We start from the raw sequence: 27183 nt of genomic DNA on the forward strand, positions 1-27183 counted from the left end.
AAATGGCGTATGGCTTTTAGTGCCGGGAGTGTCCGAGGACAAGTTAGGCTCGCCAGATGCAGGTCTTTCGATTTGACTCCCATAGGCGACCTGCGCGTCGTGATGAGGATGAAATTATGATGAGTACGACACATACACGCAGCCCCCGTGCCAGCGAAATTAACCAATTAAGGTTAAAATTCCCGACCCTGCCAGGAATCGAACCCGGGACCCCTGTGACCAAAGGCCAGCACGCTAAACATTTAGCCATGGAGCCGGACGGTAGGGTCACTGTTGATAGAACGCACTATTTAATGAACTAATAAGTACAACTGCATTACACTCCTTCACTGTCTTCACCCGAAAAATCTGCTACCTTTTGCCAAATGTCGGGAAGCCGTAGGGGACAGTTGGAAAGGCGTTCTCTGTTGATGACAGCGACAGAGCGCCCTACTGCGTGGAGTACAGATGTCATGTCAGGAAATCGGTGGCCTCGGAGGAGTTCCTTCAACTTCGGAAACAGGTCGGGGTTACAAGTATTCATGTCACCCTCTGTGGGTGGGGGACGCAGATGAAGAATACACCCACGGTATCCCCTGCCTGTCGTAAGAGGCGACTAAAAGGGGCCCAAGCGGCTCTCAACTTGGGAGTGTGTATTGGCGACCACGGGGCCCTTAGCTGAGTCTTGGCATTGCTTTCACTTACTTGTGCCAGGCTCCTCACTTTCGTCTATCCTGTCCGACCTCCCTTGGTCAACTCTTGTTCTTTTCCGACCCCGACGGTATTAGAGCATTCGAGGCCTAGGGAGTCTTTCATTTTCACACCCTTCGTGGCCCTTGCCTTTCTTCGTCTGTTACTTCATCCTTCGAAGTGACGGATCCCTTCTTTCTTCTTCTTTTCTCTCTCTCTTTACCCCCTGTGGCTGGGGGACGCAGACGAATAATACACCCACGGTATCCCCTGCCTGTCGTGAGAGACGACTAAAAGGTGCGACTAAGGGATGATTGCATTAGAACCGCGAAACTACTTTTGATTCATACCACAACGCGGGGAACACCATAGGTTGCCTGTACTTGCGAGTAGTACCACTATATTAGGTACGAAATAGATTTGTGATTAGTAGCAGCATAGAGCCTGGCCTGGTGTTTTCCAGTACCCTTACGTCGTACCCATGTGAGCAACACCGCGGGTCTGGGCGTTGCCTGTGAGTTGTACCACTATATGAGCGACACCGTGGGTCTGTGTTGCCTGTGATTAGTACCCACAATGTGAGGAACACCACGGGGCCCGTGGGACCGGCACCCGTGACTAGTACACCTAGGTGAGGAAACTCATAGGTTTGCGTTGACTATGAGTGGCGCCATTCTGTGAGAAACACCATAGGTCTGCGTTACCCGTACGAAGTACAATACTTGTGAGTAGTACCATCTTGTGTGGAACACCATGAGTCTTCGCTACTTTTGATTAGTACCCCAACATGACAAATACCATACTTTACTCGCAACATGTACCATTCTGTGGGGCCTTAGACGTGGATTTTGCACCCCTGTAGACATCAAGCATCATTGTGCTTTCTAAGTGGTCCCTTGGTCAGTAATACTATTCTTTACAATCTTGTTTTGAGTCTGATCCACTGGTTTCGTTTTTTATGTAGGGTTCCTGTCCATCCATTCATTCTTCATGACATATTTTATTTTGGTCAGTGGATGAATTTGAAACTTTTGTTATTTCATTTCGTACCATTAGGGGCCGATGACCTCGATGTTAAGCCCCTTTAAACAACAATAAAAAAAAGGACTCATGTCTGGTGAGTACGGAGGATGTTCCAAGATTATCCAGTGTCACCGTGGCAATAAGAGCCTGACAATTTTTGCACATGACAACGTGCGTCGTCATGCAACACGGTACGACGATCGTCTCGCCCTAAACGTGGACGTTTTGACCGCATAGACGGAAGCAGTTGTCACAATTTTCCTCAGGTTAAGACACTTCGTCAGTACGTGCCACACCGTTTGATGACTGAGACCGACCTCTACGGAAAATTCGCGGACAGTCCACCGATGGTCTACGGAAACGAGACCACTCACGATGTCAATGTGATCTTGAGGAATGGACGGCCGACTTGTGCGGCGCAAATCCGCAGTCTCCTTCAGACCCGCACGAAATGCCTTGACCCATCGTCCAACCATCCACAAGCTTCATTTAATCCTCGATAATATCCTGATGCATTTTTAGCCACGGCCAACCTTGATTTTAGTTCACGAACGCTGATCACCTTTTGAAAAAATGCTTTAGAGCGGTGAAATCGACACTCTTCACTTCAACGCCACTCAGCAACAACACTCCCAACTGGATGCCCGTCAATTGCACACTACACATCGATAACAGCGCCACCTGACCGCTCCCTTATCCTATTTACGTATGCCCGATATCCCGCGAATGTCCGGACTATGTTGCCACTACTTTACCAGTCTTCTTCACCTGGATATGGCATAGTTCACCCCAGGTTCAACACCGACCGTAGAGAACGACGTGTCATGTATTGTAAACAAACAATTGAATTACTTGTGCGCGCACAATGCTCTCTACCACTTATAACAGGACTACACCGTACTACCACATAACGTGCCTAGCCCCAGAATATTCCATTTTTTTAGGTGTATAGTTATTTCCATGCATAAAGTTGGTCTCTCGTTGTCTTTCTAAATAGAATTTTTATACATATTTTCCAACCAGTTTAACTTCGCACTATCTCAGATAGGTTTCCGGAGACGATAGGATAACAAAGGGTTGTATCTCGTATCAGACAGCTTCTCAGTTCACCTCACTACGCTTAGCAGGTCCGATTCGAACTCCTTGACAAGGAGTGAGCTGGTAATTGAACACAGGTCCTAGAGAAAAAGGCATAGGCACTACTTCGAAATCATCAGCTGCTGCTGCTGCTGTCGTAATAATAATGAAATGAAATGGCCTATGGCTTTTAGTGCCGGGAGTGTCCGAGGACATGTTTGGCTCGCCAGGTGCAGGTCTTTTGATTTGACGCCAGTAGGCGACCTGCGCGTCGTGTTGAGGATGAAATGATGATGATACACCCAGTCCCTGTGCCGGAGAAGTTAACCAATGATGGTTAAAATTCCCGACCCTGCCATGAATCGAACCCGGGATCCCCGTGACCAAAGGCCAGGACGCTGACCAACGGCCAGCAAGCTAACCATTTAGCCATGGAGCCGGGTAATAATATTAATATTAAAAATAATAATAAAAAATAAATGTCCCACTCCTTGGCTGAATGATCAGCATTGAGGTCTTCACTTCAGAAGGTCCCGGGTTCGATTCCCGGCCGCGTCGGCTCCGGCTCTGGGGACTGGGTGTTTATGTTTGTCCCAATACCTTCCTTTTCACATTCACACAACACACCACATTATCAACCGCCACAGAAATACCCAGTAGTGAATACATTACTTCGCATAGGGTGGCGTCAGGAACGACATCAAGCCATAAAACTGGGCCAAATCAACGTGTGGTACTTTTCCTGCGTAATTGGAAACTGTCGATAAAGAAGAAGAAGAACATGGTTTATTGTTCAAGTTGTACGAAGAGCTTTACCACGAGCGTAGTGCATTTAAAATGCCTAGATTCCTTGTCGCTAACTACAAAGGAACTACGGAGAACAAGACGTCGTTGTTCGTTTCATCTCTTCAAACCAGAAGTGATGTTCGTGACACGATTGATAACGTGTTGTCAATTCGTAGCGTGTTTTCTTTTCTTCAATGCCGTGCGTGTATTGTAGGTGCAATCCTTGGCTGTGTTGTCAGGAGTGCGCATCTCGTCTTCCGCCGGGCCGACCACTCAGTCTCGCCACAAACTCAAGGCTGAGCCACTTCTCTGCCTTGGACGACATTGTTGAGCAACACCGTACTACCGGACGGGATAGATTAATAACAGTGTCACTCTTGCTCCTCCTCGGTGCAACTGGAAATGGCGCCATCTAGAAAATAGTGTTTTGTCGCTGTCGTCTAGTGAAGAAGAGTAGGATCCCGTTTGATCCCGTTTGATTGAACCGGGTTTTTCTCCAATCGAGATCGCCTGGATGAATAGCTCAAATGGTAGACTGCTGGTTTTTTGAGCCCAAGTTGACAGATTCGATACCGACTTAATCCGGTGGTACTTTAGGACACTCAAACACGTAAGCCTCATGTTGGTGGATTTACCGGCTGGAAAAAAACTCATGGAGGATAAAATTTTCTGCAACTTTACTCTTAACGTACTGAAAATGAAAATCCACAGCCTGTTAACGGTCATTCAACGGAGTCAGGAATGGAATAAATGAAGCCCCCATCTAGCGGCGAGGATAGGAATTGTGCCGGCTGCCGAAGCTTGTCGTACTCTTCTGGGGCGATGGCTGATGACTAGCAGATGAAATGAAATGATATTCGAGAGTTTTACTGGAATGAAAGATGTCAAGAAAAATCTTAGCACCCGGAGAAAAGTCTGCCTCGTCTCCGCTTTGTCCTGCACAAGTCTCACATGGAGTGACCGCTATTTGAACCACGGAACCCAATGGTCAGAGACCGGCGCGTTGCCACATGAGCTACAGAGGCTCTACTACTAACTTATTAAAATTAAGGCATAGAATATAATACTCCTCCCCCATCAAACATGGATGACTAGCAACTGGGCAGAGTGTATATATTGTAGTCATGTAGTTAATTGCATATAATTTCAAATAGGCCTATTGAAGATATCTTCTTCTTCTTCTTCTTAATCTGTTTACCCTCCAGGGTCGGCTTTTCCCTCGGACTCAGCGAGGGATCCCACTTCTACCGCCTCAACGGCAGTGTCCTGGAACGTGAGACTTTGGGTCAGGGGATACAACAGGGAAGAAGGACCAATACCTCGTCAAGGCATCCTCACCTGCTATGCTGAACAGGGGTCTTGTGGGGGTTGGGAAGTTTGGAAGGGATAGACAAGGAAGACGAAAAGAAGCGGCCGTGGCCTTAAATTAGGTACCATCCCGGCATTTGCCTGGAGGAAAAGTGGGAAACCACGGAAAACCACTTCGAGGATGGGTGAGGAGGGAATCGAACGCCCCTCTACTCAGCTGACCTCCAGAGGCTGAGTGGACCCCGTTCCAGCCGTCGTACAACTTTTCAAATTTCGTGGCAGAGCCGGGAATCGAACGTGGGCCTCCGGGGATGGCAGCTAATCACACTAACCACACAGACGGACTTGACGATATCTAACTAGCAAAATGTTATAAAAGGTAATTAGTATATGAGGCTATGTACTGTGCAGCATGTAACAATGGGATAGGCCAAATTTTCATGACACGTCCCTCACACGTAGAATAAGGAAATATGTTATACGGACAAGGGTCCGAGAACTCTCTTTCCTTTTTCGATGTCTCGTACGTTCTGTTCCTGCGTGTTTCCCATAACTAATGTACTATGCAGAGTTGTAGAAAATGACTTCTAATACGGGGAAAAAAAAAAAACCGTTTTTGACCCATATCCATAAAACATACAGTGGAACATCGATATCTCGAATCACCTCGGGAGTTAAAATTTATTTCTAGTTATCGAAATATCGAGATATAAAGAATCCCTACATTATTTGAATTATATGTATCTACGGCCATATACTGAATTCATTATTTTTAACAGGACTTAAACATATAGGGGTTGCCTGGCCGAGGCGGTAAAGGCGTGCTCAGTTCGCCCGGAAGGACGTGGGTTCGAATCCCCGTCAGGAAGTCGTAAAATTTAAGAAACGAGATTTCCACTTCCGGAGGTGCACATGGCCCTGAGGTTCACTCAGCCCACACCAAAAACGAGTACCAGGTTAATTCCTGGGGGCAAAGGCGGCCGGGCGTAGAGCTCACCACTCTACCCCATCACGAGCCGAGGTTAACAATAGTGGAAGCCTTTACCTTCCACTCCTCCAAGAGCCTTCATGGCCTGTACGGAGGTGACTTTGCTTTTTTACTTAAAAATGTACATACAAACACTATTTTACGGCATCGCTTTAATTATAACCGTTATTACAGTAACATTTTAGAAGACAGGATACAGGACATACAGTTGTGAAACAAGAAAAATACCTCGGTTAACACCTTTGGAAAAATCCATTAGTCTCTTTTGTTTGTTACTGTTAACCTTTCCCTCCTTCACGTTGAAACTTCTCGTCTCGAGATTCGTAAATGGAGCTTGTCATCCGCGACTTCGGGGGCTGCTTTTGTACGTGACCGGTAATTAAATCACACCCGAGAAACAGCGTAGCTTCGCCAATTTTTCGGTTCCCGTCATATTAGCTCCCAGCATCACTGTAAACCTTCCTTTATTTGTTAACTATTTCTCACAAACCACAAATGCCGTATTACACAGTTAATGTTGCACAAAACTCGAGTTACAGTGTATCTTTTTTGCTTCAAGGGAGGAAATGTTTGCTTAGAGATATCAAGAAATTCGTGTAACCGAATTTCGAGTGATAGAGAAATAGATAAAAGTCTGACTCGTTGACTGAATGGTCAGCGTATTGGCCTTCGATTCAGAGGGTCCCGGGTTCGATTCCTGGCCGAGTCGGGGATTTTAATCACTTCTGATTAATTATTGTGGCTCGGGGACTGGGTATTTGTGTCCGTTCCAATACTCTCCTCCTCATATTCACGCAACACACTTCATTATCAACCATTATACAAACACGCAATAGTGATTACATCCCTCCATATAGGGTTGGCGTCAGGAAGGGCATCCGGCCGTAAAACAGGGCCAAATCCACATGTGCGACACAGTTCGCACCCGCGACCCCACAGGTGTGAGAAAAGCGGTAGGAAAAAAGAAGAAGAAGAAGAAGAGAAATAGATAAACGTGAAGAATAGGACAAATTGCCGAGAAATTTAAGTTACTTCGAGATATTGAAAATTCGAGTAATCGGGGTTCGAGATATCGAGGTTCAGCTGTATTTTCTTCTTTTACGTGTGAGGAATGTGTCGTGGAAATTTGACCTACCTTATCGTTACACCATGTATGTTACGGGTAAAGCAAAGAGATCGGGTAATCCGCGATTTACACGGTTAAAGCTGACACTACCCGAGAACTTCGGATAAAGCACGAAATTGATTTCATTTTAATTTCATTCCTGACTCTATTCGGGTAAAGCACGAATTACGCATATCTGCTTGGGTAATGCAGGTTTATTTCCTTGAACAACTGCGGGCATACTGATTACATAAATACTCATGTTTCCCTAAGTTTTCTGTCAAATGTATTCTGGTTCTGATTTTACAGTCGTACAATGGTCGAGAATTCGCTAATCGTGTGTGAAAGAGTTGCGTTCAACATTGAGTGACTTTAAAATACTGCATGGTTTACAATGCCACGGTTAATCCCAAGGCAGTCTACGCTTGCGAATTAAGATACCTATAATAATCTAGCAGCGATAAAAACTGAAAACAGTGGTTGGAAGGTCTGAGATTTGTCCATCTCATGGAGAATAGAGCATGTGTTGTGTTTGAGTCATCAGTCCATAGACTGGTTTGATGCAGCTCTCCATGCCACCCTATCCTGTGCTAACCTTTTCAATTCTACGTAACTATTGCATCCTACATCTGTTCTAATCTGCTTGTCATATTCATACCTTGATCTACCCCTACCGTTCTTACCACCTACACTTCCTTCAAAAACCAACTAAACAAGTCCTGGGTGCCTTAAGATGTGTTCTATCATTCTATCTCTTCTTCTCGTCAAATTTAGCCAAATCGATCTCCTCTCACTAATTCTATTCAGTATATCTTCATTCGTGATTCGATCTATCCATCTCACCTTCAACATTCTTCTGTAACACCACATTTCAAAAGCTTCTGTTCTCTTTCTTTCTGAGCTAGTTATCGTCCATGTTTCACTTCCATACAATGCTATGCTCCACACGAAAGTCTTAAAAAAACATCTTTCTGATTCCGATATCAATGTTTGAAGTGAGCAAATTTCTTTTCTTAAGAAAGCTCTTTCTTGCTTGTGCTAGTCTGCATTTTATGTCCTCCTTACTTCTGCCATCGTTAGTTATTTTACTACCCAAGTAACAATATTCATCTACTTCCTTTAAGACTTCATTTCCTAATCTAATGTTTCCTACATCACCTGCCTTCGTTCGACAGCACTCCATTACTTTTGTTTTGGATTTATTTATTTTAATCTGGTACTCCTTACCCAAGACTTCATCCATACCATTCAGCAACTTCTCGAGATCTTCTGCAGTCTCAGATAAAATAACAATATCATCGGCAAATCTCAAGGTTTTGATTTCCTCTCCTTGGACTGTGATTCCCTTTCCAAATTTCTCTTTGATTTCCTTTACTGCCTGTTCTATGTAAACATTGTCCGGCTCCATGGCTAAATGGTTAGTGTGCTGGCCTTTGGTCACCGGGCTCCCGGGTTCGATTCCCAACAGGGTCGGAAATTTTAACCTTAATTGGTTAATTTCGCTGGCACGGGGGGCTGGGTGTGTGTGTCGTCTTCATCATCATTTCATCCTCATCACGACGCGCAGGTCACCTACGGGTGTCAAATCGAAGGACCTGCATCAGGCGAGCCGAACTTGTTTTCGGACACTCCCGGCACTAAAAGCCATACGCCATTTCATTATGTAAACATTGAAAAGAAGAGGGGACAAACTGCAGCCTTGCCTCACTCCTTTCTGGATTGCTGCTTCTTTTTCAAAGCCCTCGATTCTTATCACTACAGACTGATTTTTATACAGATTGTAGATAATTCTTTGTTCTCGGTATCTGATCCCTATAATCTTCAAAATCATAAATAGCTTGGTCCAATCAACATTATCGAATGCCTTTTCTAGATCTACGAATGCCATGTACGTGGGCTTGTCCTTCCTGATTCGATCCTCTAAGATCAGACGTAAAGTCAGGATTGCTTCACGTGTTTCTACATTTCTTCTGAAGCCAAATTGATCTTCTCCCAACTCAGTTTCAACTTGTTTTTCCATTCTTCTGAAAATAATACGTGTTAAAATTTTGCAGACATAAGATACTGAACTAATGGTGCGGTAGTTTTCGCACATGTCAGCACCGGCTTTCTTGGGAATAGGTATAACAACATTCTGCCGAAAATCGGATGGGACTTCTCCTGTCTCATATATCTTGCACACTAAATGAAATAACCTTGCCATGCTGGTTTCTCCTAAGGCAGTCAGTAATTCAGTGGGAATGTCATAAATTCCAGGTGCCTTGTTCCTATTTAAGTCACTCACAGCTCTGTCAAACTCTGACCTCAAAATTGGCTCTTCCATTTCATCAGCATCAACAGCCTCTTCATGTTCGAGAACCAAATTATCTACATCTTTACCTTGATACAACTGTTGGATATGCTCCTGCCATCTTTCTGCTTTGTCTTCTTTCCCTAGAAGTGGCTTTCCATCTGAGCTCTTAATATTCATACACCTAGATTTCCTTTCTCCAAAGGTTTCCTTGATTTTCCTGTATGCAGCATCTATCTTTCCCAGGATCATACAGCCTTCGACATCCTTGCACTTCCCTTCAGCCATTCTTCCTTAGCTACCTTGCACTTTCTATCCACTTGATTCTTTAATCGCCTGTATTCTTTTCTGCCCTGTTCATTTCTAGCATTCTTGTATTTTCGTCGTTCATCAATCAGGTCTAGTATCTCCTGAGTTATCCACTGATTCTTAATTGATCTTTATTTCCTTCCTAACATTTCTTCAGCAGCCCTACTGACTTCATTTTTCATGACTCGCCACTCTTCCTCTATAGTGTTTCCTTCAGCCTTTTCATTTATTCCTTGTGCAACATGTTCCTTGAAACAATCCCTCACATTCTTTTCTTTCAACTTGTCTAGATCCCATCTTTTTGCATTCTTTCCTTTCTTCAATTTCTTCAACTTCAGATGGCATTTCATGACCAACAAGTTGTGGCCAGAGTCCACGTCTGCTCCTGGGAAAGTTTTGCAATCCAACACCTGGTTTCTGGTCATATCAAGACGGAATAAAACGCGAGTCTTAAATTGCCATGTTTTGGTGTAACATTCAGCTAGGCATGTTTAGCCACGTTATCGTTACATGAAGAAACCTTATGCAGCAATGATGCCGAAGAAGATCCGGAAAGAGTGAGAGATCAAATGATTCGAATGAATGTCGAAGAAAATAGAAGTTTCCATCAGGTTACTGCAAATGGAGGTACCTTGGGCAAAGGATCGCGAGCATCACTGCACGTTGTGTGAGAAAACGTGTAGTGTAAAATGTATTTTTGCATCAATGAAGGAATTGATTTAATTCTCTTGTAACTCAAATCTGCATCAGAAATTTTACCTTAAGAAAGTTGTAGAGTACTTTAATTACTTCATCCAAAGATTGTTGGCTGGACTGTATATTGCCTGCATTAGGCACTTTCTGTGTATAATCTCCTCGAGGGGTTCTTACCCGGATAGCCGTGGTCGACCCAATTTCCGTGCTTAACCCATAAAACATACATTACATGTAGAATTAATTACCTAAAACTACCACTGCAAATATATCCGAAACGAGATGACCAATTGACGCGTTCTTCTCACAGTATGTAAGTAAATAAAGAGGCTCAAAACAGTAGCCGATACAGCAAACCCAAGAATGCTCGGAGTGTGTGGTTTTTGAGTTGTAAATATATGTGTTTTAAAGTAGAACAGTGCCTATTACTACAAATAACGATTAGAATCACAGTGGCTTTTGTTGCAGGATTCTAGTGCATGTAGTTCAAGAAATATCAGATTTTCATCTGGAAGTACTTTCTGCTCCAATTGACCAGCCACTTCCTCAGCCATACCAGTGTGTTCATTATGCTTACATTTTGTGTCTCTAATACGTATTACTTTGCGAATTCCTAGTCAGTACTGTGTGGTATTGCACAGAAGGAAGTCGTACGACCAGGCAAATGTCGCCGAAGACCTTCGAGGTGTTAAGTCGTACGGAATAGACCAGAGACAGGCTGGAAAAAGCTGTATTTACAAACTCGGAAAAAGCTGGCATGATCCTGGTGTATGGTGAATGTAGACAGAATGCCAACCTTAGAAACATGGACTACTGGTCAGTAAACTATCACCACTGGCATCAAGTGGTATGTCACCGACTAGGGAGTGAAAGCGTGTGGTGCGGAATAGTGGGCCAACATCTCATAGCACTGTTCGGCTCCATGGTTAAATGGTTAGGGTGCTGGCCTTTGGACAGTGGGTCCAGGATTCGATTCCCGGCCGGGTTGGGGATTTTAACCTTCATTGGTTAATTCCGATGGCTTGGGGCTGGGTATGTGTGTCGTCTTCAGCCTTAGAATTCATCATGAATTGGATCCCATCCTCACAGACGCGCAGGTCGCCCATACGGCGTCAACTCGAAAGACCTGTACCAAGCATCTTCGGAAGCCACACACCATAGCATCAAGTTTAATAGACGGGTCACTGAATGCCGACAAGTACATATGTTACCTCCCTGACACAGGAGCTTCCACCGATATAAGCTGTCCCGCCCCGCTTCCTCGATTCGATACCTCTAGATTTTTCTGTGCGGAAAACTAAAATTTGTTTTGTACAAGATCGTAGCCGCATCGGTTGTATTCTTTTACATATCTTTACTATGTGATTATTTATTCTTAAAGTGAAGCGAGGGATCTATAAACAAAACATGTCACTCTGTATTTAACAGTACATCAATTTCATTACTTATATCTTAATTATTGTTTAACTGCCCAGCTCCATGGCTAAATGATTAGCGTGATGTGTCTTTGGTCCAGAGGGTCTCTGGTTCAATTCAAGGCTGGGTCGTGAATTTTAACCTTCATTGGTAAATTCCAATGGCTCGGGGGATGGGTGCTTGTGCTGTTCCCAATATCCCTGCAACTCACACACCACACATAACACTATCCTCCACCACAATAACACGCACATGGCAGATGCCACCCACCGTCATCGGAGGGTCCGCTTTATAAGGGCTGCGCTCGGCTAGAAATAGCTACACGAAATTATTATTATTGTTTAATTTGCAAATTTTGTTCGAAATACTGAAAATCTTTTATATATTATCACTCAAATACATTAGGATTAACATATTCCTATAAATCAGAAGGCCTACGTTTCCTCTTATACCTCTGCCCGGTAAAAATTATGTCCTCTTAGGCGCTAGTTATTACTATCAGAACTATAATATTTTATGCCTCTAAATTCGTTCCTTTATTTCTGTAGGGGACTGATTTTTGAAATAACGGAAGTAATTGGATTTATAAATTCGGTGCTACGTTAACGAGGAGGAATATTCCACTAATAGCTTTCGTTAATTAGAAGTTAGGTTATAAACATCTTTCTCATTTCACGATCTTAATCGATGTCTTATTAATCCCATGCCACTTTCTTCTGCACGTTGCTCAACGACAAGCCTGTGACAGGTCGATCACGACAAAATATCATCTCTATGGTAGGAAGAGAATTCATTAAAATCAATAGTCTACCGGTACATGAAAACTTGGGTACCTCAGTTTTGCCTTGAGAGTGTGATATGAGTAAAGAAATGAAGTCATGGATGATTTTATAATGATTGTGACTAGATAAGTAAATAAATGACATGATTGTGAGCAACTACAAAAAGACCTAGACAGTGTTGTGAGGTGGACAGGAGACAAAGGTATGATGGTAATCGGAATGAAAAGTCAGGTTTGTCAGCTTCACCAGAGTAAAAGCCCTCTCAGTTATAATTGTTGTGTTGATGGATTGAAAGTGTCACACTGGGATCGCTAAATAAGTTCTTACGTGTTAATATACGAAAAGATATTCATTGGGATAGTCGCATTAACGAGATTGTAAATGATGGTTACAGATCCCTTGATATGATAATGGTGGTATTTTGGGGTTCTAGTAAGATGTAAAGGAGATGGCGTGTAAGTCTACGGTAAGATCCCAATTAGAGTACGGTTCCAATATATGAGACTCACATCGGGGTTACTTTATACTAGAACGGAAAAGGTCCAAAAGATGGTAGCACGATTATTATTATTATTATTATTATTATTATTATTATTATTATTATTATTATTATTATTATTATTATTTACGTCGTTATTAATAGCGAAGTTATGCCTCCTAGCCCTGTCTTACACTTGACCATGTTAAGGGTGATTTCCGTTATTTCCTACCAAAAAGCACTGTTACGGAAGTGTTGCAAACTTTAGGCTGGGAAGACTTGTGAGTGAAAAGACGAGCTGCTCGACTGCTCGACTAAGCGGTATGTTCCGAGCTGTCAGTGAAGAGATGTTGTAGAATGGCATTAGCGAACGAATAAGCATGAGTGGAGATTTTACAAAGTAGGAAAGATCATAATATGAAGGTACAGTAAATTTGGAATTCAAGAGGATAAATTGACGCAAATATTCATTTATAGGAAGTGTTATTAGGGAATGGAATAATTTATGAAGGAAATGTTCGATACATTTCCAAAGTCTTCGAAATCATTTAACAAAATACTGGGCAAACAGGTGATAGGGAATCTGCCACTTGGGCGTCAGCCCCTAAATGCAGTTCACTGATAAGTAGAGGGTGGGCTCTTATGTACTAAAAACGGAGAAATAGGCATGTATCTATGCACTAAAACACAGGAATATACAGTGCGTTTGCTTACGAGTGGGGCCGGGAGAAACCTCGCTAGCCACGGGCGGCCTTGAGAAGCGCCAGTCAATGTCGAAAAGGCAGCAGTTGTGGGCCCAGCTTGTGTGTAACGCAGTGGTTAGAAATGCAACAGGCTAAATACCCGCTTGAAGAGAGAGTTTTCTTGTATGATACATACGTAAAAACAGAGCCATATAGAGAGGTGCGCAGACAATTTGCAATGAAATATCCGTGTGCTGCAATTCCGGGTAGAGTGACTGTGAGACGGCTAATAACTAAGGACAAGAGGATCGCTAAATGCTTCCATTCCTAAGCGGAAACGAAGATTTTTGACGCAGGACAAAATGGGTGAATTGTACGATGTCAGAACTGTGTGGTAACAGACGAACATCACTTCCAACATCGCCTATAACAAGATAAGTATTGCGTAGACTGATTAATTACATAATGTGTCTTGGTAGGACTGTAATATAGACAGTGGAAGCATACAGATAGCTGATTCCCTCCCGACAACGTAGCTAGTGCCCGGCAAACGATGCTTCGACCTTCACTGGCGAGTCTGAAGCCCGCAAGTGGCTAGTGCCAGGCAAACGAGGTTTCTCCCGGCCCCACCCGTAAGCGAACGCACTGTATACGCACTCATTTATGCACTTTTGCATACTCTGCAAATTTTTGCTTTATGTAAAAAGTTGTTGTAACGGACTCTTCACCTCACCGGCAACTACTGTTATCAACCTCGCCACGCACATAACCTTTTTCTACAATTAATATGGACTTACCTTCATCTGGATACACACCACATTTTCTCTTCAACTGGAATTTACATACTTATGTGGATTTGCACACATCATACCTTGCACGAACTCTGCCTTATCCACCTTTCCGACCGACGATAAACTAACCTCCCTTTCGCTGCCTGACGTCATGTGACATCGTCCGCTTTGTCACGCATGCTCCACTAACTTCTGGAATATTCCAGACATATGTCTCATTATTCCACACTATAAATACCCGGCCTTCCTCTGAATGTGTTGAGATGGACTTTGGCCTGTGTGGAGGGAGGAACCTTTAACATCATCTCCGTCTTTAGCGACATGTGCCCTGGACTCTCCATTTTTGGGCAGAACTACTTGGTTCAAGATGAGGTATGACAAACTAAAAATGTCCTTATTGTAAATAATGCTGTGTTGCATTTGGAGCTATTTTATTTGCAAATTTTGACTGGGAGCAGTGCATTTCCAGGCCGAGATTTTACTTGCATTTTCAATTTCAAAGCCTCTATTGACTATCCTGTGACTGTTTGCTTTCAAAATGTGCGTGTGGTATATCCGCAACTCTGCGACTCCTATACACACTTGTGGTTAATGCTTCACCATGTATGTTTTGGTACACTTGGAGACTGTTTCATTATTGTATACAGTGACTTAAGCCAGTAGGACAATCTTTATTTGTGCCTATTTTCGGGTGTTAATTGAAGAGGTGGCAACTTTCACATGACATTAGACTTTGCTTTGTAGACTTCATGTTGGTATACTTCAATCTGGTAACTGCGAACATTCTTTCTTATTCTCGTTGTTCAACATTTTTCTTTAAACTGTATTCATCCCCTTTTCGTCCATCCCTTTCCTCTCCTGGCCCCTTTTCTTATTTGCTTTCATTTTCTTGAATATTTTACTCTTGATGTAACTATTTGTATTAATTCTGGTTGGGAAAATTCCGTATTCGTACTGACTTCTATTCTTCTAATATTGTAAGAGTTTGATTTGATTTTTCTAATATATGTATATTTCCAAATTTTGTCTTGGTTTCTCTTCTATTTTCACCTGTCCCTTATTTCTCCTGCCATTTTCTTTTAGTTTTTTTTTAATATTATCTAGCATCGTTTCCACTGCGCTATCTGTGTTTATTCTGGAATGTTTATTTGAAGAACCCTTTTTACCACGGCCTCAATTCTCAATTTGGCATTTTTTTCATCGCGTAAATTTATTCCCTACTGTTTGTAAGCACTCGGTGTCACCGATACTTTGGATTTCCCTTGGCTGGATTTATGAATAAATATATTCATATATGCATATACCCCCATTGAGGGGTTTTACACATGGTAGCAGAGTATAAAGTCGCAGTTTACTACCACTCTAAATCTTCACCCTGTTACTGCCTTAGTTCTTTTGTTTCTTTCTTCTGAGGTTTAGTGGTTTTCCTCGCTAGACTTTGTTTTTCTTTTTGTCATCTCTTTCAACATGGCTTATTTTTCTGATAATTTTTCTCCTTATACTTCAGACACTTCAGACATTTCGTTTGATCCCCATTTCAATTTTTCGGATCCAAATCCTTTTGCTAATATGTCTTATAATCCTTTTCTCCCTTGTAATTCTGATCTTACTTCCACGTCTAGTACTCTTACTACTACTGTTTCTTCTAGTTCATCCTCTGAACCTTTACCAACCCCGCCTCAACCTAACACTCCTCTCTATCCTGATCTTTCTCTTTTTACTGCCGAATCCAAACTTCCACTTAATCAAGCACCTCCGCCTTCTCCCCATAAAACTCAACCAGCACAGCATTATTCTCCCGATTTGCGCACTCCACCACCATCCCCTTCTCAGCAATATTTTTATGAATCTCCATATCATCACACACCTTCTTCACATCAACCACTTAATTTCCATATTTTGACTAAATGTCTCGATCAGGTACCCCTCATTCAGTCTACTGATCCTGATACTTTGACACAGTGGCTTTTTTTAGTTCGCAAATTTCTACAGACGGACTTGGCTCCATTTTCCCAATTGCTTTCGTTGCTTTATCCAAAAACCTCTGGTCATCTTAGTAATTTTTGGCTCCAGTATATGAAGTCTTCTCATGATTGGGCTCATTTTCGCTCGGTTTTACATACTTATTTTCTGCCTTATGAAATTAGACAACAGCTGAGTAACAAATATATCAGACGTCATCAACGTCCAGAGGAATCAGCTTACGATTATCTTGACTCCATTATCGGCTATTCTGATGTGTTAGCTATTGCTCAACATCCCCAGGAAATTATTTCTCTTATTCGATTTTATGCCTCTCCAGCTTTCCGCCAAATCATCAATCCCTTTACGCCACCCACTACTATTCCTCAGCTTTACCACATTGCTCAACTAGATATTCTAAATACCCGTAGCAATTTTTCTTATTATTCGTCTACCCCACCTCCCCAGTTTAACACATCAACAACTCGCATGCCTTCTACCACTCGTTCACCTTCTCAGAGTGATATTTCTCGCCTTCGCTGTTATCGGTGTCAGGCTATGGGGCACCTCGCACGAAATTGTACCAATTCTACCTTGGGAAACTTCAATTCCCGTCGTCAGTAGGCAGCTCACGACCTCTTGGGCAAAATCTGCCTTATGTTTCCTCAACTTTCTCGCCTGCAACTAAATCACAGTCGTATACTCTTGTACAGTTACATAACATTCCCTCCTTAGCCTTCTTAGACTCAGGTTCTGCAATTTCCCTTATCAGTTTCTCCTTTTTTCAGCAACTTTTACAAACGCATCCGCATCTTCAATTGCGCCCTTCTACCATCAGATGTCTTTCCATATCTCAGCACACTCTTGAAATCATGGGTCACCTAAAACTTAATGTTAAAATTTCCCAATTTTCTTGGCCGTTTGAATTTCAAGTGGTTAATAATTGTTCACTTCCTGTTATTCTGGGATATGATTTTTTTGCTCATACTGGCCTTATTTATAATACTGCTATGGCCTCTATCTCTTTCTTTTTCAATCCGCATGTTCAAATCCCTTTGGTAGACCCCCTCGATTTCCCTATGAACCATGTATTCAGTCATCAGCATATTTATACCACTGCTCCCCAACTAGATGCAATTGAGGCCTTGAAATCTGAATTTGCCGATGTTATCACAGATACTTTAGGCTCCGTTGTTAATTATCAGGCTCACATTGATTTACTTGATGAAACACCTGTTCGTTCGTCTCCTTACCATCTTAGCCCTCCTCGGATGGCCAAAATGGATGATATTATTGACAAAATGCTTCTGGATGGTACCATTGTCCCATCTTCTTCCAATTATGCCTCTCCGGCCTTTCTTGTCGACAAGCCTGATGGTTCTTCGCGCCTGGTAGTTGATTACCGTAAATTAAACTCCAAAATCCTCTATGACTCCTATCCTATTCCTAAAATGCAAAACGCTTTCCACTTTTTTTCTAAAGCTAAATATTTTTCTCTTTTAGATCTCAATTCTGCTTACTACCAAATCCCCTTGGACTCTCGGAGCAGTCGCCTTACTGCTTTCATCACCCCAAATGGCCTCTTTCAGTTCACAAAAGTTCCTTTTGGATTGAACTTGGGGTCACATATCATGCAGAGATTAGTGGATTCCTTATTCTCAGATTTCAAGTACAAATTTCTCTATCCTTATATTGATGACCTTTTAATCTTTAGCCCAGATTTTGAGTCCCACATGTCGCATCTACACCAAGTTCTTTCCAGGCTACGTTCTATTGGTCTGACAGTTAACCCCTCTAAAATTTCTCTAGCTCAAACTTCTATAAAGTTCTTAGGTCACATTGTGTCATCTCAGGGAGTAGCTGTCGATCCCGAACGTACTTCGGCTATCTCTAATATTCCACCTCCCAAAAATCTCAAACAAACACGCACCATTTTAGGCATGGTTTCTTTCTACCACCGGTTCATTCCTAACTTTTCTCACATTGCTGAGCCTCTCAATTATCTGAAACGTAAAAACGTCCCTTTCATTTGGACTCAATCTCAACAGGACGCCTTTCTTCAGCTTAAGTCTCTTTTGATGCATGCTCCCATTCTTCAATTTCCTGATTTCTCCCTACCTTTTGAAATACATACTGATGCTTCCAATCTTGCTGTGGCTGGTGTTCTAACTCAGGTTGTTAATGATGTTCCTCTACCTATCGCCTATTTCAGTCGACTTCTTTCTCCTACTGAGAGAAAATATTCTATCTTCGAGCGTGAAGCCTTGGCTTTATTAAATTCCATTGAACACTTTGCAGAGTATTTGGAACATAAAGAATTTCTTGTCAAGACAGATAATCAGGCTCTCTCATGGTTGTTACATAACGCACCTAAAATTGGTAGAACTGGCCGTTGGCTCATGCGATTGTCCAGATTTAAGTTTTCCCTTAAATTTATTTCTAGCACTGAGAATTCTGTAGCTGACGCTCTTAGTCGCTTATTTAACACTTCCACTCCTCAGTCAAGTACTACTGACGATTTACCCCCGAATCTTTCTATGATGCCTTCATCTTCCTCCATTCATGCGGTTCTTTCGTTAACAGACTTTCCTCTTTCCTTTCAATCCTGTCAGTCGCATCAGCTCACCGATCAGTTCTGCATCCAACTCAAACAATCCATCTCTGATCCCTCTTATCAGGGTCCCTTTACTATTTTTAAAGATCTCTTGGTTTACAAACCCACTAAGAAAGCTTCTCCTAAAGTGGTGCTTCCTCAGGCTCTTCAACCCATGATTTTACAATATTATCATTCCTCCCCTGTGGGCGGGCATCTAGGCATCACTAAAACGTACAACCGTATTGCCTCTCTTTTCTTTTGGCCTCAAATGCGCAAATCTATTCGCACTTTTGTTCAAACTTGTGAATTGTGTCAAACATCTAAACCTTTAAACATAAAGTCTGCTGGTCTTCATTCTGCCCTGCCACCCACTCATCCTGCCCAAACCTTTTTCATTGATCTAGTTGGACCCATAGTTCGTTCTTCTCGTGGCAACTTGTACATTTTTACCTTGTTGGATGCCTTCTCAAAATTTCTAGTCCTTCGACCCTTACGGAAATTCTCTACTAAGATCATCATTAATTTACTCACTGAACAAATCTTTCCTATTACCGGTTTGCCTGCTAATATCGTTTCTGATAATGCTTCTATTTTTACTTCAAGTGTTTTTTTTAATATGTGCTTTCAGCTGGGTATCAAGCGTATCTTGACTTCTCCCTACCACCCTCAGTCCAACACCGTGGAAAGGTATCACCGTAATCTCAAAGTTGCTTTATCTATATTTCATAGTTCTTTCCAGAAAGACTGGGATTCTCATCTTTCTTCTTTGGCGTTAGCCTTTAATTCTAGTATCAATAGTTCTACTGCTCAGACTCCGGCTAAGCTTTTTCTTGGTCGTGATCTTCAAACTCCTCTTTCTCTAACCTGGGATCTGCACAACCTCCTTGAACCTTCTGATCAGCCATCCTCTTCATCACTCTGGAAAGACGCCTTTGATCAATTGTTAAAAGCTCAACAGGTCCACAAAAAAGCTTATAATGCTCGTCATAAGCCATCCACTTTTAAAATTGGTGATTTAGTCCTCGTTGCTAATCATCCACACAGCTCGGCAATTAATGCCACTTCTGCCAAACTTGCTCCTCGATGGCTTGGACCATACCGTATTTTGTCTTTCCCTACTCCTGTCACTGTATATTTGCAATCCACTTCTGATTTGTTTGATACTAAAAAACTTCATCTAAATCAGCTCAAGCGCTTTCATTCTTGAAAACTTTCATATCTTGATTTTCTTTTCTTTTGCCCTGTGTTTTTCTTTTCTTGTTATTACCTCCTCTTCTTTCTGCTTTTTTTTTCTCTCTATTCTCCATCTGGTCTGGTAATGTCTATTGCTCCCAGTGTTATTTATTTTTTTTGTTCCTTTCTTTTTCTTTGTTTGTCTGCCTCATCCCCCCATTCTTTTCTTTCCCTTTATGGAATTTCCTTTTTTTTCTCCCTCCACACAGGTTTCTCCAGTCTCCCTCCCAGCCAATTGGCACAGGTTGTAATGGGAGTGTACATACAACTTCCCAACCATTTTATTTTTCTCTTTTGTAATTGTTCTTAAATTTTTTAAATTTTCTTGTCATTTGTAATATTTATATTTATATTTCTATGTTAATTTACCACTACCCTTTTCTCCTTACCCTTTTCCCTTTGCTAACGCGTTAGCCCTTTTCTTGTTTCCTTTCCTCCTCTACCTTTTTGTATTTTCTCTTTCTCTATTTAGGCATGTTTATTGTGTTTGGACATTTTTCTGCCGCCTCTTGTTTTGTTTTGCAGTATTTTTTCTCTTTGATATACCGTTGCGGCTGCTATCGACCCCCGCTCCAGCTCATGGAAGGGCCCTCCATTGCTGTTCCTGGGGCCGCCTCGCCGTCGCCATTCAACTGTATCTTCCGCTTCTCGTCTTCCACCAGCCGTCTTCATTTATCTCCAGCTGCTTCAACAACTACAAAAAAAAAATCCTTTGGATTTTTTTCTGGTGCCCGGCGGATGATGTAACGGACTCTTCACCTCACCGGCAACTACTGTTATCAACCTCGCCACGCACATAACCTTTTTCTACAATTAATATGGACTTACCTTCATCTGGATACACACCACATTTTCTCTTCAACTGGAATTTACATACTTATGTGGATTTGCACACATCATACCTTGCACGAACTCTGCCTTATCCACCTTTCCGACCGACGATAAACTAACCTCCCTTTCGCTGCCTGACGTCATGTGACATCGTCCGCTTTGTCACGCATGCTCCACTAACTTCTGGAATATTCCAGACATATGTCTCATTATTCCACACTATAAATACCCGGCCTTCCTCTGAATGTGTTGAGATGGACTTTGGCCTGTGTGGAGGGAGGAACCTTTAACATCATCTCCGTCTTTAGCGACATGTGCCCTGGACTCTCCATTTTTGGGCAGAACTACTTGGTTCAAGATGAGGTATGACAAACTAAAAATGTCCTTATTGTAAATAATGCTGTGTTGCATTTGGAGCTATTTTATTTGCAAATTTTGACTGGGAGCAGTGCATTTCCAGGCCGAGATTTTACTTGCATTTTCAATTTCAAAGCCTCTATTGACTATCCTGTGACTGTTTGCTTTCAAAATGTGCGTGTGGTATATCCGCAACTCTGCGACACCTATACACACTTGTGGTTAATGCTTCACCATGTATGTTTTGGTACACTTGGAGACTGTTTCATTATTGTATACAGTGACTTAAGCCAGTAGGACAATCTTTATTTGTGCCTATTTTCGGGTGTTAATTGAAGAGGTGGCAACTTTCACATGACATTAGACTTTGCTTTGTAGACTTCATGTTGGTATACTTCAATCTGGTAACTGCGAACATTCTTTCTTATTCTCGTTGTTCAACATTTTTCTTTAAACTGTATTCATCCCCTTTTCGTCCATCCCTTTCCTCTCCTGGCCCCTTTTCTTATTTGCTTTCATTTTCTTGAATATTTTACTCTTGATGTAACTATTTGTATTAATTCTGGTTGGGAAAATTCCGTATTCGTACTGACTTCTATTCTTCTAATATTGTAAGAGTTTGATTTGATTTTTCTAATATATGTATATTTCCAAATTTTGTCTTGGTTTCTCTTCTATTTTCACCTGTCCCTTATTTCTCCTGCCATTTTCTTTTAGTTTTTTTTTAATATTATCTAGCATCGTTTCCACTGCGCTATCTGTGTTTATTCTGGAATGTTTATTTGAAGAACCCTTTTTACCACGGCCTCAATTCTCAATTTGGCATTTTTTTCATCGCGTAAATTTATTCCCTACTGTTTGTAAGCACTCGGTGTCACCGATACTTTGGATTTCCCTTGGCTGGATTTATGAATAAATATATTCATATATGCATATACCCCCATTGAGGGGTTTTACATTGTTTCTCCAAATATCCACTGCTGAATTAGAATACTTGTATCTGCTTTTCCTTTTGGCGTGATTTCTAGCGCTTGCTGGTCTTCGTACAACGAAGAAATGAAACTATGGGTTATAAATCCAACATAGCGGCGGCTCCGATGAGCTCGCAATGCACTAAACAGAGTTGCCAACGTTGGCGTATTATCGAAAGATACACGAAAGATGAACGGCAAAGATGAAAGGTAGGCTAGAGCTACTAACTATTGGTCTGAAATGGTTAGGTCCTGCTAGTGAAAAGACCATAGGAACAAAGAAAATGGTGGCATTATTTCATTTCACGATGTTTTTGTTTTAATGCTTTATTGGGGCAGGTAGGTTGGTCCCTGTCAAGCATCGAGGAAGGATCTCTCTTCTCCACTACTTCAGGTATCGTAAAACTATTTTTCTATGATTCCAACATCAGAACCTAATAAAAAAACGCCACCGAAAATTTATCTACTGTCAAGCTCTTGTTAATATAGTTGACTGTCAACAACAATGCATTGTACTCGTAAATACTTCCGGCAACGAAAGGAATCTTTTACACATTAATTTATTTGCATTGTTGTACCAATTTGAATATCAATATGTATGTTGTTCTATACAAAATTAAAACTGCAGTTGTGCATTTATATGCACGCATGTCCGGAATATGCGCATATTCCGTGTATGTGCATTTATATGCACTATAAAACTTAGCCACTCGATTTCAAGTGGTAATAATCGCCTTTTCTTCTCATGGCCATATTATATCTTAAAACAACCAAAACTTGCAAACATGCCCAAAAACGCCCTCTAGTGATGACAGAGTTCCACTTTTGTTCGCTGCGCACTTAGAACAGAATATTTTCTGTTTTAGTTTCCGTGTCAAATTTCCATGCTACGTTGATCAAATTGTGCAGCCGTTAGTAATAAGTTAACCAAGCAACATGACTGACAAGGTCGTCACGGTGTCCACGTGTTACTCCAGTATATGCAAGAAATGTGAGTGGGTAGCAGTTATCTTGGCAGGCTAAATCTGCCACAGGGTGTTGTTAGTAAATTGCTTCTCAACTTTTTTTTGTTCACATGAATGTTAATTATTCTACACAGTCCGTCGGATGAGCCAGGCTGAATATCTCAGGAGGTAGACCACTGGCCTTCTAAACTCAAGTCAGAGGGCACATTAAATAACTCCTATGGGTCAACGTTTCGGCATCTCGGCGTCTCCGAAAATCGTAATAATATTTAGTGTGACACAAAACTATTAACGTTATGAATGCATCAGATGATGTCTTTCAGATCTACGATAAAAGTATTTAACATGTACCCAACATTCGCATCAACTTATTTTGATGTGAATCGTCATTCAAATTTAGGTCGGGGTCTCTCTGGTGAAAATTTTAAGTGACAATCAATCAATCAATCAATCAATCAATCAATCAATCAATCAATCAATCAATCAATCAATCAATCAATCAATCAATCAATCAATCAATCAATCAATCAATCAATCAATCAATCAATCAATCAATCAATCAATCAATCAATCAATCAATCAATCAATCAATCAATCAATCAATCAATCAATCAATCAATCAATCAATCAATCAATCAATCAATCAATCAATCAATCAATCAATCAATCAATCAATCAATCAATCAATCAATCAATTCTCCTAACATTATTGATCCTTGAACTTCTGGGATCTACACTGACTGACAGTGACAATGCAACACCAAAGAGGAGTGGTTCGAAAGGGATGAAAGTTGGGGAAAAAACAGAGACGGCACGGACGAATAATTGATGTTTATTTCAAACCGATATGCAGGTTACACAATGCGCACGGCATCGACTCAGTAGGATGTAGGACAACCGCGAGCGGCGATGCACGCAGAAACACGTCAAGGTACAGAGTCAATAAGAGTGCGGATGGTGTCCTGAGGGATGGTTCTCCATTCTCTGTCAACCATTTGCCACAGTTGGTCGCCCGTACGAGGCTGGGGCAGAGTTTGCAAACGGCGTCCAATGAGATCCCACACGTGTTCGATTGGTGAGAGATCCGGAGAGTACGCTGGCCACGGAAGCATCTGTACACCTCGTAGAGCCTGTTGGGAGATGCGAGCAGTGTGTGGGCGGGCATTATCCTGCTGAAACAGAGCATTGGGCAGCCCCTGAAGGTACGGGAGTGCCACCGGCCGCAGCACATGCTGCACGTAGCGGTGGGCATTTAACGTGCCTTGAATACGCACTAGAGGTGACGTGGAATCATACGCAATAGCGCCCCAAACCATGATGCCGCGTTGTCTAGCGGTAGGGCGCTCCACAGTTACTGCCGGATTTGACCTTTCTCCACGCCGACGCCACACTCGTCTGCGGTGACTATCACTGACAGAACAGAAGCGTGACTCATCGGAGAACACGACGTTCCGCCATTCCCTCATCCAGGTCGCTCTAGCCCGGCACCATGCCAGGCGTGCACGTCTATGCTGTGGAGTCAATGGTAGTCTTCTGAGCGGACGCCGGGAGTGCAGGCCTCCTTCAACCAATCGACGGGAAATTGTTCTGGTCAATATTGGAACAGCCAGGGTGTCTTGCACATGCTGAAGAATGGCGGTTGACGTGGCGTGCGGGGCTGCCACCGCTTGGCGGCGGATGCGCCGATCCTCGCGTGCTGACGTCACTTGGGCTGCGCCTGGACCCCTCGCACTTGCCACATGTCACTGCGCCAACCATCTTCGCCACAGGCGCTGCACCGTGGACACATCCCTATGGGTATCGGCTGCGATTTGACGAAGCGACCAACCTGCCCTTCTCAGCCCGATCACCATACCCCTCGTAAAGTCGTCTGTCTGCTGGAAATGCCTCCGTTGACGGCGGCCTGGCATTCTTAGCTATACACGTGTCCTGTGGCACACGACAACACGTTCTACAATGACTGTCGGCTGAGAAATCACGGTACGAAGTGGGCCATTCGCCAACGCCGTGTCCCACTTATCGTTCGCTACGTGCGCAGCACAGCGGCGCATTTCACATCTTGAGCATACCTCAGTGACGTCAGTCTACCCTGTAATTGGCATAAAGTTCTGACCACTCCTTCTTGGTGTTGCATTTGCTCTGTCAGTCAGTGTATAATGTTAGGAGAATTTGGTGTTACATTAATCTTCACATTCTACATAAATTTCTTGCTTTTGTCTTTTAACTGAGGTAGACTGGTGCGGGTCATTGATTTCAGACCGGGTGGCCAGGTCAACATTACTTGCTGGTTCGTGTTAAATGCCACGATGTCACTGAACCGGCGGGATCCATCATTACCAGCAACAAACACATCTTCGAAGCAGTTAAAACCTTTTTCAGCTAGCAGGTCCTTTAGCCTGCGTTTAACCTTATGATGTCGTGAGTTTATCAATAACCAGTTATATGGTCAGCTGACGATTACATGAGTAGGCGTTTCTGCCCCTCTGCCAAATCTGCGGCAGAGTGTCAACTCGCCGTTAGCACCGGGTACTCCCCGAAGATTGGCATTATTCGTGTTTAGTTTTATTGCTGCTGTCCACGCTGAAGAAGAGAATGCATGTTCTAGTGAAACAAGGCTGTTGAAATAACTGGAACTTAGCAACACCTATTCTCTGCCACGCCTGGCATCTACTCTTGAGTGGACTTTTCTAGAATTTCTTGGGGCATCTTTTTTGGATGTATTGGAAGTGATTTCGAGTGACTGTTTGCAAAACCGCATTTAGTCATAGAAGTCCATGAGTTTGTACAACATGAGTTTGTACAACAGTGGGCCTGTTAAATCTTTGAATCTCTGTATTATAGAGAAATGCTGAAGTTATTTCTCCCACGAAAAGTTCAAAATAGCCAGATCTCCTTGCCGACGTGGTGAGTAAAGCATTTGTGTAGATGTACTGACCATAAGTCCAATTATATATTTCACACTACACCTAATCATGAGGTATACGATATTAGTTTTCGCAAAAGGAATTCTCAAAAGGGGTGCCAATTTTAGTGGTCCTGTAAGCTTTGGGAAGAGGTAATGATTGATAATGGACAATTTCTGGTTCGGTTTAAGTAAAGGTGTAACTGTTTATAGTTATGAATTTCATTGGGTTCCGTATTGAAGTGGGATTACAGTAATTAAAATTCTTTCAAGGTCCACCTATTCAATTCAATTCAATTCAATTCAATTCAATTCAATTCAATTCAATTCAATTCAATTCAATTCAATACAATACAATTCAATCACAATAAAACGTCATTGTATTGAATAGGTGGACCTTGAAAGAATTTTAATTACTGTAAGGTGTAGCTGTCCATTTAGTATGTTCCTGTTAAATATTATTTCCTCAAGTATATTTCATTACATATCTGATGTTATCTCCAGGTCCTAAAGACGAAATTATCCTTCCATTAATACCAACATCTTTTTGAAATTCGGATAACACTGGATTTTTATGTTAACACTAAGTCCAATCTTCTTCTTTTGATACCGCTTCTTTCCACACCTGTGTGGTCGCGGGTGCGAACTGTGACGCACATGTGGATTTACGGCCGGATGCCCTTTCTGACGCCAACCCTATATGGAGAGATGTAATCACTATTGCGTGTTTCTGTGGTCGTTGGTAGTGTGGTATGTTGTCTGAATATGATGAGGAGAGTGTTGGGACGGACACGTACACGCAGTCCCCGATCCAGAAGAATTAATCAGAAGCGATTAAAATCCCCGACCCAGCCGGGAATCGAACCCGGGACCCTCTGAACGGAAGACCAGTAGGCTGACCATTCAGCCAACGAGTCGGACACTAAGTCCAATCTTATGAAACTTATTTTGGCACAGTACAATTGTTC

Source organism: Anabrus simplex, chromosome 4 (assembly GCF_040414725.1).
Source record: "Anabrus simplex isolate iqAnaSimp1 chromosome 4, ASM4041472v1, whole genome shotgun sequence".
Taxonomy (NCBI): domain Eukaryota; kingdom Metazoa; phylum Arthropoda; class Insecta; order Orthoptera; family Tettigoniidae; genus Anabrus; species Anabrus simplex.